Below are 13,815 nucleotides of genomic sequence, written 5' to 3' on the forward strand. Positions count from 1 at the left end.
ACCAGGGTTACGCAGCGCTGTACAATTTAACACAGAGGACAGTCCATGCTCGAAGGAGCTTACAATCTAAAGGACAAAAAAGTGCAGTCAATCAAATTGGGGCAGTCTAGATTTCCTGAATAGATGAATAATGGTTAGGTGCTGAAAGCGACATTGAAGAGGTGGGCTTTGAGCAAGGATTTGAAGATGGGCAGGGAGGGGGCTTGGCGTATGGGCTCAGAGAGTTTATTCCAAGCATAGGGTGAGGCGAGTCAGAAAGGGCGGAGCCTGGAGTTGGCGGTGTGGAGAAGGGTACTGAGAGGAGGGATTTGTCCTGTGAGCGGAGGTTACGGGTAAATCCCTCCTCTCAGTAGGAACCAGGCTTCACATCCCTTCTTCTCTGCTGCTGTTTTCCTGGACCTGGTGAACCATATGTGAGGCCAGAATCAAGCACAGCTCTGCTGGTCTCCCTCCCTCTCAAACAGGAAGTTACATCACAGGGGAGGGAGAAGGAGGAGAGAGACCTGCAGAACTGTGCACAGGATTCTGTCCCCGTGTATGGTTCATTGAGTTGGGGAAGGCAGTGGCAGTGAAGAAGGGAAGTGATGCTAAGCTGGCATTTCCTATTTGTTGTTGCTGCCACAGCTGCTGTCGCAGTGTCTGTGAGTGAAATGAGTGAATGAAGAGAGGGGGTGGAGATAAAGAGATGGGGTGATTGTGAGAGGTGGGGAAGAGAGACGGGTCAATGCTGCATGATGGGGGATGCAGAGAAAATACCTGCATATAATGTGTACAGCACTGCGTACATCTAGTAGTGCTATAGAAATTATTATTATTAGTAGTAGTAGAGGTGCTGCAAGGATGCCAGGAAAGAGAGAGAGAGAGGTACCCACAAACAGGAGATACTTGCTTTTTGGATGTTTGGAGAGAGAGAAACACAGAGATAATGCTTTTGCATGGAGGAAAGAGAGTGAGGTATAGACAGGAGATGCTATGTGGCTGAGTAGAGAGAGGGAAAAGTTAGTGAATAGGAGAGCCTGGGTGAGGGAAAGAGATGGAAAGCTGTAGTTAGATGCCATAAAAAAAAGGATACTGAAGACTGGATACTAAGAGTGAATGAAATCTGAGTGGACAGGGAGGCAGTAAAACAGAAGAAAACTAAATAGAAAAGATGTAGTGGAAGGACTGAAGATGTCACAAGAAGAGAGAAACATGACAAATGGGAAAGGTGGAGTCACAATTGTGGAAGGTGAGCCTCTTGAGCTTGGCAAGATTAGATCTACCTGTGCAGTGTAAGTGCTGCTCAGGCCCTTGTCAACAGTTGCTGATGGGACTACCTGGCAGAATCCGGTAGCTGGAGAATACAGGACCTGACCTGAACTCACGGAAGCATAGGACTAGGTAGAGCCTAACAGACTGGCTGGAACATGACACGGGCAATCTAGAGATTGGCTCTTAAAAGAGCACTTGGGGGTGCCCCGATAAGTCAGGGCAGAAGTGGCTCTTAAGAGAGCCCTTTGGGGCTGGCCCAATGGAGTTGAGTCAAGGTCAGGGAGTAGCTGAAACAGCAAGACAGGAAACAGGAACAAGCAGGGCTGGAGGAGGACTGGGAGAGCAGGGCTGGCAGACTGAAACTGGCTAGGCAGCGAACACTGGAGAAGCACAACTTTGGAAGCTTGTTGCCAAAGCACTGGCGGTGTAAAGCACTTCCTTAAATATTCCTTAGCCAGGAAGTGAGTTCATCTGTCCGTGCCTATTGACAAGCAGATTTGTGTACTTTAGCGGAGTTTAAAAAAGGTTTGGACGGCTTCCTAAAGAAAAAGTCCATAGACCATTATTAAATGGGAAAATCCACTATTTCTGGGATAAGCAGTATAGAATGTTTTGTACTTTTTTGGGATCTTGCCAGGTATTTGTGACCTTGATTGGCCACTGTTGGAAACAGGATGCTGGGCTTGATGGATCTTTGGTCTTTCCCAGTATGACAATACTTATGTACTTTCTTTTTCAGATCAATCTACTCAAGTAGCTGTACATAAGTACATAAGCACTGCCACACTGGGAAAAAACCAAAGGTCCATATAGCCCAGCACTCTGTCTCCGACAGCAGCCAATCCAGGCCCCAAGAACCTGACAAAAACCCAGAATTTAAAAACGATCAATGGACTTTTCCTTCAGGAATCTGTCCAGACCCCCTTTAAACTCAGCAAGGCCAGCTGCCGTCACTACCTTCTCCAGCAATGAGTTCCAGAGTCTAACCACACGCTGAGTAAAGAAAAACTTTCTCCAATTTGTTTTAAACCTACCACATTCTAATTTCATCTTGTGTCCCCTAGTTCTATTATTGTTAGAAAGCGTAAACAAACGCTTCACATCTGTCCGCTCTACCCCACTCATTATTTTGTAGACCTCTATCATATCACCCCTCAGCCACCTTTTCTCCAGGCTAAAGAGTCCTAGCCGTCTTAACCTCTCCTCATAAGGTAGTCACCCCATCCCTTTTATCATTTTCGTCGCCCTTCTCTGCACCTTCTCCAATTCCTTTATATCTTTTTTGAGATGAGGCGACCAGAACTGAACACAATACTCCAGGTGCGGTCGCACCATGGAGCGATATAACGGCATTATAACATCCTCATGCTTGTTTTCCATCCCTTTTCTAATAATACTCAACATTCTGTTCGCCTTCTTAGCCGCCGCAGCACATTGAGTGGAAGATTTCAACGTTCTATCCACGATGACTTCCAGATCCCTTTCTCGGTCCGTAACTCCTAAAGCGGAACCTTGCATGACATAGCCGTAATTCGGGTTCCTCCTTCCCACGTGCATCACTTTGCACTTGTCAACGTTGAACTTCATCTGCCATTTGGACGCCCAATCCCCCGGTCTCATGAGGTCCTCTTGTAATCTTTCACACTCCTCCCGCGACGAGACGACCCTGGATAACTTTGTGTCATCTGCGAATTTAATTACCTCACTAGTTACTCCCATCTCAAGGACATTTATAAATATGTTAAAAAGCAGCGGTCCCAGCACAGACCCCTGAGGGACCCCACTAACTACCCTTCTCCATCGAGAATACTGACCATTCAACCCTACTCTCTGCTTCCTGTCTTTTAACCAACTCTTAATCCATAATAATACACTGCCTCCGATCCCATGACTCTCCAGTTTCCTTTGGAGTCTTTCATGAGGCACTTTGTCAAACGCCTTCTGAAAATCTAGATATACAATATCCACCGGCTCCCCTTTGTCCACATGCTTGTTCACTCCCTCGAAAAAATGCAGTAGATTTGTGAGACAAGACTTCCCTTCACTAAATCCGTGCTGACTTTGTCTCAGCAGCCCATGCTTTTGTACATGCTCCGTAATTTTATTCTTAATAATAGCCTCCACCATTTTTCCCGGCACCGACGTCAGACTCACCGGTCTATAATTTCCCGGATCTCCTCTGGAACCCTTTTTAAAAATCGGCGTTACATTGGCCACCCTCCAATCTTCCGGTACCACACCTGATTTTAGGGATAAATTGCATATTACTAACAGAAGCTCCACAAGTTCATTTTTCAGCTCTATTAATACTCTGGGATGAATACCATCCGGACCCGGCGATTTACTACTTTTTAGTTTGCAGAACTGCCCCATTACGTCCTCCAAGTTTACAGAGAAATCATTTAGGAGTAAGTATAGAAAACATTGGTCGGTTCTCATGTTACATGAAATTTTCAATTCTGGCCCTTGCATTGCCTATACTAGACTAGGAATTTGGCAGATTACATAGTACATAATTCCCACAGAACTATAATGAACTTTCCACATGGGGTTGGCCATCACGGACCTTGTGGCAGTTGTACTGTATGCCATATTTCTTTAGATTGTACACAACGGCTTAATCCTGTCATTCAAAAATTGTATACCTTAAAGATGAAAAATACATGCAATTCTCATTATGTTATATATGTCATCATTTGCCCTTGTGATAGGATCTATGTGGGACATACTACTCAAACTATAAAATTTAGGCATCAAGAACATCGCAGCCATCTGAACACTAAAACACTTTCTGCCCCTATGATCTCTTATTTTGTAGCTATGAACCATATCTTTGATGACCTTCGATGGTTGGTCATAGAGAAAATTTCGTGCTGATTTTGAGGGAGATAAACAAATCCGTTCACCATATTGTGAACAATATTGGATTTTTGAATTAAAAGCAGTGGAGCCTATTGGTCTTTATGACTGTATAGAACAGAATAGCATTTTGTGATTTTCTTCGTTCTATAAAGTTTTTCTTGAGCGACATCATTTCCGGTTTCCTTATGTTTAACAGCATTCAAGACAGCGTTGTTGAGCCAGACACCTTTTGAGGAACCACGTGTTCCATGTGCAGATGCGGTGAATGTCCAGTTCAGGGGTTCCTGATGAAAGAGTGGCTTCCAAAATGAAGCTCTGTAGAAAAATGGACTCATTCAGTTGTCAAGGTAAGTGTTTTGCTATGTTTGTTTGACTAATGCATGAGCATTGATGAATATTAAGTACTGGCTTTGACACAGTGTGAAGAGACTTGGTGTTTAATTCATATAATATTGAAGAGATGTCAGAGAGATTTGTTAACTTTAGTTTTCACTGTAATTGCACTTTTATTTTGGTGCACTTACACAATTGTAGCACAGTTGTGTCTGATGATTATGTAAATTTTCAGCTGTAGTAGTGAGTATTGTCTCATACAGCTGTTTATCTGAGAAGAGCATTGTCTATCTCAGTTTGAATTGTTTACACTGAGGACTCGGCTATAAAAATATTTATCTCATTTTCATTTTTGTATCTCTCTGATATCAGTCTTGTAGAATATAGAGAGATTAGTTTTTGAGTTTTCTCTGTAAGGAACTATAACTTCTTGAAGAATTCTTCAGTTATTCTTTGGATTTTAACCCACAATGAACTAGTTGGTGATTGCAGGATATAATAATAATAATAATAATAATTAGTGGGTGGTACCTGTCCACAGTTAATGCTGGTGCACTTACTGCCTTCTAATAAGTAGGCACTGTATGCTCCTGCATTAACTTTGTGTTAATCCATAAATGTCCTAAATCTCTTAGTCATGTGGCGGTATCCTTGTACAACAATATTATAACCAAACCAGTGCAAAGTATAAAAAAGAACAATGTTCTGCGTAACTATTTATAAATCACAAATAGAAAACAATAATAACAACGAGCAACTATAATAATCCCCTCCCCTTCCACCCATAATAACCCACCTTTTACCCTTCCAACCCCAACAATAGTTGACTTCTACTACCCCAAGGAACCCTAATTCACCCTGTTAAAGTGTTCAAGGGCACAAAATACAACCCATTCTGTATGCCCTAGTGGGGGAGAAATATGCCCTACAAAGCATATGAATAATAAGTCATCAACAATCTCAGCATTCAGTCTAGCTCTCCTGTCTTCCACAGTCCTTCCTGCAATATATATAAGGACGTACATATTGCCATACTGGGAGAGACCGAAGGTCCATCAAGCCCAGCATCCTGTTTTCAACAGTGTCCAATCCAGGTCACAAGTACTTTGCAAGATCCCAGAACAGTAAAACAGATTTATGCTGCTTATCCTAGAAACAAGCAATGGATTTTCCAAGTCCATCTTAATAATGACTTATGGACTTTTCTTTTAGAAAGCTATCCAAACATTTTTTAAATCCTGCTAAGCTAACTGCTCTTACTACATTCTCTGGCAACAAATTCTAGAGTTTAATTAAATACTGAGTGAAGAAATATTTTCTCCAATATGTTTTAAATGTAGTACTTTGTAGTTTCATTTCGTGCCCCCCCCCCCAGTCCTAGTATTTTTGGAAAGAGTACCTGTTCTACTCCACTCATTATTTTATAGACCTCTATCATATTTCCCCACAACCATCTTTTCTCCAAGCTGAAGAGCCCTAGCCCCTTTAGCCTTTCCTCTTAGGGAAATCATCCCATCCCCTTTACCATTTTTGTTGCCCTTCTCTGTACCTTTTCTAATTCCACTATATCTTTTTTGAGATGCGGTGACCAGAATTGCACACAGTATAAGAGGTGTGGTCACACCATGGGGCAATACAAAGGCATTTTAACGTCCTGATTTTTGTTTTCCATTCCTTTCCTAATAATACCTAACATTCTATTTGCTTTCTTAGCCGCTGCCGCACACTGAGCAGAGGCTTTCAACGTATCATCAACAATGACACCTAGATCCCTTTCCTGTTCGATGACTCCTAATGTGGAACGTTGCATCACATAACTATATTCAGGTTCTTCTATCCCATATGCACTTGCTCACATTAAACGTCATCTGCCATTTGGATGCCCAGTCTGCCAGTCTGGTAAGGTCCTCTTGTAATTTTTCACAATCCTCTTTTGATTTAACAACTTTGAATAACTTTGTGTCATTAGCAAATGTAATTACCTCGCTAGTTACTCCCATCTCTAGATCATTTATAAATATGTTAAAAAGCAGTGGTCGCAGCACAGACCCCTGGGGAACTCCACTATCTACCCGTCTCCATTGAGAATACTGACCACTTAACCCTACTCTCTGTTTTCTATCTTTTAACCAGTTTTTAATTCACAATAGAACACTACCTCCTATCCCATGACTCTTCAATTTCCTCTGGAGCATTTGATGAGGTACTTTGTCAAACGCCTTCTGAAAATCCAGATACATAATATCAACTAGCTCACCTTTATCCACATGTTTGTTCACCCCTTCAAAGAAATGTAGTAGAAAATGTCTTCTCAGAAGACGTGCTGCTAGCTGGAATGCACAGGAGCAAATTTTGCCAGTTGTGGCCAGCATCTTTGCTTTGCTTTCCAAAAAATTAAAACATCACGATCTTCATCACATGAACATAAATAACTGTTTACAAAGCAGCGATAAACCCAACGTGGGCTTGCCACTTGCTACAGAGGAAGTACCGCAGCGGTCCGGTGGTAGTTTCCACCCCCAGTGCGCTGTCATGTCCAGTGCTACAAAAATATTTTTATTTTACTTTGTTAGTACTGTACTGTTTTAGTTTTGATCAAGAATTACATTATGAAATCAGTTTATGGACTTTTCTCATATTTACATTCTCAACAGTTACTGTGTTTTGGCTTTTTAGGGCAGTATTCTGTAAATAGTTTGTGTAAATATTACCCTATGTATAGTCCACCCTGCTCCTCCCCTGTTATTGCTCGTTTAACAATTATACACCATGCTATTTGAGCATTTAATTATAAAATTGTGGTTAGACAGTGGCTTCCATTTATTCAGGTAAGTGTGCACTTACCCCTGTGAATGTCAATATTTAAGTACGCAACATCCATATAAATTTAAGCAATCTGTTATAGAATGAGGGAATTTGTACTGTAAGTAGTAAAATTATAGGATCTGAATAAGATACATCTACTGTAAACTGCTCTCTCGTTGCCTATTCTGTAAAGCCCATAAATAATAAAGCAGTTGTGACTGGAAATAAAAAGTCACAGTTTTATTAACACATCATGATAATAAAATTTCATAGGCAAGTCATATATCTACTTATCTTACTTTATGGCCTGCTGATTAGCTAGGCAGTCTGTAAGCACCTATGACTGATGATCTGCCAAAATGTGAATCCATAGGACTGTAGGGCTAATAAGGTAATTAGCTAATAATTACTCTGGTAAGAGATTGTAGCATGTCTCATCTGTTTGGAGTATGATTTGCCCTAAAATGGTCCCAAAACAAAGGAAAGGGTTCTCACAACGGTTTTGCTGGCAATATGAGAGAGGAATGCAACACTTTGGAAATATATTGCAATTTATTGGTTTGATAGATAGATAGATAGATAGATAGATAGATAGATAGATAGATAGATATGTATAATATAGAAGGATAGATATTTTAGTATAGCAAAGCAATAAGGAAAACTTAGCAGCAAGACTTATCAGTACATTGTAGAACAGTAAGGTAACAATATCAATGCCTTAACTACCGGCGTTAACCTAAGACCACATGCCAAAATGTTCTGACTCATTTGGAACATGGCAAAGCTTTCTATCTCACCCCAACTATAGGAAGGACAACTAACCTCACCCTGTAGGCTGCCTAAAAAAGTCATTTGGCTCTTTTTTGTGTGGCAGGACTCTCCTTTCCCAGCTGGCTCCTGGACAAAGCCATGCAGACAGACTGCCTGCTCCATTGTGTCTTCTGTCTGTGTTCATTGTGGAAGACTATCAGCATGGAAGCTGGAATGCAATAAGCTCTTCTTTGGAACTATCTTAGTTGAAGCTATGATGCTACCCAGTACTGGTTCTTACTCAGTACAGTACATATTTGTAGTTCAGTTCTGTTATGAGCACAGAGGGTTTCAGCCCCTCAGTGAAACTCAGAGGGACTACATGTTAGCAAATGAAATAACTCCCATCAGAATAAGGTGTCTAGCTTTCAGTCTAACAGGCTAACTGCCTGTGTTACTCTTGTGTCTATCTCCTTGAGTAGACTCCTTCCTGTCAGTCAGTGTCCCTCATATAGTGCACATCATATCACGTGTGTAACAGTTCTCTGATTGGATAAGCCAGGCAAAGTGGCATGAAGTATGCACGTGGACAGTGTGGTAAACCTTTGGTCCACTAGGATCACTGAGCTACCCAGATGGTAATTGTCATTAGATGTACATAGGGATGCCTGTGTTGATGATATAATAAGGCCCCTGGCCTTGTTGATGGCCTCCCTTAAATCACATTCCCGCAGCTTCACACCAGAGAGAGAAAATGCAGATGTCCCTTGGAATATCAGTCCATTTCTGTAGGAAGTCTTGGAGCAGTCATGACAGTATTGTCCCAAAAAGATGGTTCCTGGCCTAGTCAGAATTTGGTTCATAGACCTTAGTTTGGCAATGCAGGCCTTATGCATACAAACAGGTATGGGCAGCATATTCCACTACAGGACCACTTTCCTGCCTTCCAAGCTAAGATGTGCCCTTAGAGGCAATTCTATAAGTGGAAGCCTCCTTTTTGATGCAGCACAGTTAGAGCCTATTCTATTAAAGCATATGGATGCCCAGATTCCATTATAGAATACTCATGTAACCCAGCAGTGGAGCACCATACAGTTAGGCACCCACAGTAATATCAGCCATAGACCTGTTATAACTGCAGGCACCTAAATGTGGCAAGCATGCACATATCTTGCAGTATTTTGTAAGATACATGCATAACTGGGAGCTTTGCCCATGTCCACCAATGCTCCACCCACGTGTGCTCCCTTGCAGATGTTTTGCCTGTATCCTTATAGAACAGTGCATAGTGTGCTTACACATGCAAGTGAAATTTTTACTTGCATTTACAAGTGCAAAGGGGTTTGTAATCATCAAAATTTAGTTACAGTATTGCTCTTCACTTGCATGGCTGTGCTCAATTTACTCCTGGAATTTAATCCATGTGCCTCCACTATAATCAAAGCTAGAGAACTCTCTTATAAGTACATAAGTACATAAGTAGTGCCATACTGGGAAAGACCAAAGGTCCATCTAGCCCAGCATCCTGTCACCGACAGTGGCCAATCCAGGTCAAGGGCACCTGGCACGCTCCCCAAACGTAAAAACATTCCAGACAAGTTATACCTAAAAATGCGGAATTTTTCCAAGTCCATTTAATAGCGGTCTATGGACTTGTCCTTTAGGAATCTATCTAACCCCTTTTTAAACTCCGTCAAGCTAACCGCCCGTACCACGTTCTCCGGCAATGAATTCCAGAGTCTAATTACACGTTGGGTGAAGAAAAATTTTCTCCGATTCGTTTTAAATTTACCACACTGTAGCTTCAACTCATGCCCTCTAGTCCTAGTATTTTTGGATAGCGTGAACAGTCGCTTCACATCCACCCGATCCATTCCACTCATTATTTTATACACTTCTATCATATCTCCCCTCAGCCGTCTCTTCTCCAAGCTGAAAAGCCCTAGCCTTCTCAGCCTCTCTTCATAGGAAAGTCGTCCCATCCCCACTATCATTTTCGTCGCCCTTCGCTGTACCTTTTCCAATTCTACTATATCTTTTTTGAGATACGGAGACCAGTACTGAACACAATACTCCAGGTGCGGTCGCACCATGGAGCGATACAACGGCATTATAACATCCGCACACCTGGACTCCATACCCTTCCTAATAACACCCAACATTCTATTCGCTTTCCTAGCCGCAGCAGCACACTGAGCAGAAGGTTTCAGCGTATCATCGACGACGACACCCAGATCCCTTTCTTGATCCGTAACTCCTAACGCGGAACCTTGCAAGACGTAGCTATAATTCGGGTTCCTCTTACCCACATGCATCACTTTGCACTTGTCAACATTGAACTTCATCTGCCACTTGCACGCCCATTCTCCCAGTCTCGCAAGGTCCTCCTGTAATCGTTCACATTCCTCCTGCGACTTGACGACCCTGAATAATTTTGTGTCATCGGCGAATTTAATTACCTCACTAGTTATTCCCATCTCTAGGTCATTTATAAATACATTAAAAAGCAACGGACCCAGCACAGACCCCTGCGGGACCCCACTAACTACCCTCCTCCACTGAGAATACTGGCCACGCAATCCTACTCTCTGCTTCCTATCTTTCAACCAGTTCTTAATCCATAATAATACCCTACCTCCGATTCCATGACTCTGCAATTTCTTCAGGAGTCTTTCGTGCGGCACTTTGTCAAACGCCTTCTGAAAATCCAGATATACAATATCAACCGGCTCCCCATTGTCCACATGTTTGCTTACCCCCTCAAAAAAATGCATTAGATTGGTGAGGCAAGACTTCCCTTTACTAAATCCGTGCTGACTTTGTCTCATCAGTCCATGTTTTTGTATATGCTCTGCAATTTTATTCTTAATAATAGCCTCCACCATCTTGCCCGGCACCGACGTCAGACTCACCGGTCTATAATTTCCCGGATCTCCTCTGGAACCTTTCTTAAAAATCGGAGTAACATTGGCTACCCTCCAGTCTTCCGGTATTACACTCGATTTTAGGGACAGATTGCATATTTCTAACAGTAGCTCCGCAAGTTCATTTTTTAGTTCTATTAATACTCTGGGATGAATACCATCAGGTCCCGGTGATTTACTACTCTTCAGCTTGCTGAACTGACCCATTACATCCTCCAAGGTTACAGAGAATTTGTTTAGTTTCTCCGACTCCCCCGCTTCAAATATTCTTTCCGGCACCGGTGTCCCCCCCAAATCCTCCTCGGTGAAGACCGAAGCAAAGAATTCATTTAATTTCTCCGCTACGGCTTTGTCCTCCTTGATCGCCCCTTTAACACCATTTTCGTCCAGCGGCCCAACCGACTCTTTGGCCGGTTTCCTGCTTTTAATGTATCTAAAAAAGTTTTTACTATGTATTTTTGCTTCCAACGCTAATTTCTTCTCAAAGTCCTTTTTTGCCCTCCTTATCTCCGCTTTGCATTTGGCTTGGCATTCCTTATGATCTATCCTGTTACTTTCAGTTGGTTCTCTTCTCCACTTTCTGAAGGATTGTTTTTTGGCTCTAATGATTTCCTTTATCTTACTGTTTAGCCACGCCGGCTGACGTTTAGTCTTTTTTCCCTTTTTTCTAATACGTGGAATATATTTGTCCTGAACCTCCAGGATGGTGTTTTTAAACAGCATCCACGCCTGATGCAAGTTTTTTACTCTGCGAGCTGCTCCTTTCAGTCTTTTTTTCACCATTTTTCTCATTTTGTCGTAATCACCTTTTCTATAGTTAAACGCTAGCGTACTTGATTTCCTAGTTTCACTTCCTTCAATGCCAATATCAAAACCGATCATATTATGATCACTGTTATCAAGCGGCCCTCGTATCGTTACCCCCTGCACTAGATCATGAGCACCACTAAGGACTAAGTCTAGTATTTTTCCTTCTCTTGTCGGCTCCTGAACTAGCTGTTCCATGAAGCTGTCCTTGATTTCATCAAGAAATCTTATGTCCCTTACGTGTACAGATGTTACATTAACCCAGTCTATATGCGGGTAATTGAAATCCCCCATTATTATTGTGTTGCCCAGTTTGTTTGCGTCCCTGATTTCCTTTAACATTTCCGCATCCGTCTGTTCGTCCTGGCCAGGCGGACGGTAGTACACTCCTATCACTATCCTTTTCCCCTTTGCACATGGAATTTCAATCCACAGTGATTCCAAGGAGTGTTTTGCTTCCTGCAGAATTTTCAATCTATTTGATTCAAGGCTCTCGTTAATATACAATGCTACCCCTCCACCAATCCGATTCACCCTATCACTACGATATAATTTGTACCCCGGTATGACAGTGTCCCACTGGTTATCCTCCTTCCACCAGGTCTCAGAGATGCCTATTATATCTAATTTTTCATTTAGTGCAATATATTCTAACTCCCCCATCTTATTTCTTAGGCTCCTGGCATTCGCATATAGACATTTCAAACTATGTTTGTTGTTCCTAAGTACATCATGCTTAGTACTTGACAGTATTAACTGGCAATCTTTTGTCTGATTTTTATTGTTATTTAAAGATACCCGATCTACTACAATCTCTTTTGCAACCTCACTATCAGGATACTCTATCTTCCCTGTTATGGTGATATCTTTGAAAGATACCTTATCCCGAACCATGCTCTTTTGAGCGACTGTCGGCCTTCCCCCCAGTGTGATGGCGTTTAACTCACACATGTGCAGAGTCCTAAGTGCATTATAATATGCATCAAGCAACGTCATGTGGCTGATAGTCAAACACAGCATCCCTTCAACCATGCATCAGTACAATCCAAATCATGATTGCTGTGAGGATAGCACTGGTATGTCCTTAAGAGGTGGGAGGTGTGTCACAAAACATTTGGTGTAGACAGCAAACCTGTTTCCTTTACAACCACAAACAGAAGAAAAAACTCCATTGAAAAAAAAAAAAAACCCAAGCAGCAAACAGTAGAGGAAAGTAAAAGATCCTCTCGCAGATGGTGTCAGGTTCAAACAAGTCCCCTAACTGGTCCCTATTTCTGCTTCCCCATAGACTCCTGATATTTTTTTTATTACATTTGTACCCTGCACTTTCCCACTCATGGCAGGCTCAATGCGGCTTACATATTATATACAGGTACTTATTTGTACCTGGGGAAATGGAGGGTTAAGTGACTTGCCCAGAGTCACAAGGAGCTGCCTGTGCCTGCAGTAGGAATTGAACCCAGTTCCCCAGGACCAAAGTCCACCACACTAACCACTAGGCCTCTCTCATATAGGCTTTATAGCTGAAACATGGCCCATGTTGAGTCATCTTTGATTTTAATAAAATCAACTTTGCACGATGAGTCACTAGACATTGGTCATCTCTGCTGTTTGTTTCTTTGTGGTTAGTTTGTGGAGGTTGGTTCTTCTGTGTTTCCCTTTTTTTTTATAGGTCTATAAAATCTTGAATGGAGTGGAATGAGTAAGTGCGAATAAATCATTCACTCTTTCAAAAAGTAAAGCCACACTCCATGAAGTAAAGGGCCCCACACCACATGGAGCGGAGCACACAGCACTTTGACTTCATCCTTTAATTGTTCTCTGCCTTCATCCTTCTTTCTTAGTGCACAGACCATGTATTTATTTATTTAATACATTTATACCCCACATTTTCCCACTAGTTGTAGGCTCAATGTGGCTTACATAGGACCGTAGGGAAGACTAAAGTACAGAAAAGTACAATTAAACAATGTAAGAGTAAGATAATAGACAAATAGGTATCATTTAAACAAGTAAGGTAGGAAAAGATAATACAAAGTTACATGTTAATAAGGTCGATGAATCTTGCTGTATTCTGCATTCT

The sequence above is a fragment of the Microcaecilia unicolor genome, chromosome 1 (genome assembly GCF_901765095.1).
Source record: "Microcaecilia unicolor chromosome 1, aMicUni1.1, whole genome shotgun sequence".
In the NCBI taxonomy this organism is placed as follows: Eukaryota; Metazoa; Chordata; class Amphibia; order Gymnophiona; family Siphonopidae; genus Microcaecilia; species Microcaecilia unicolor.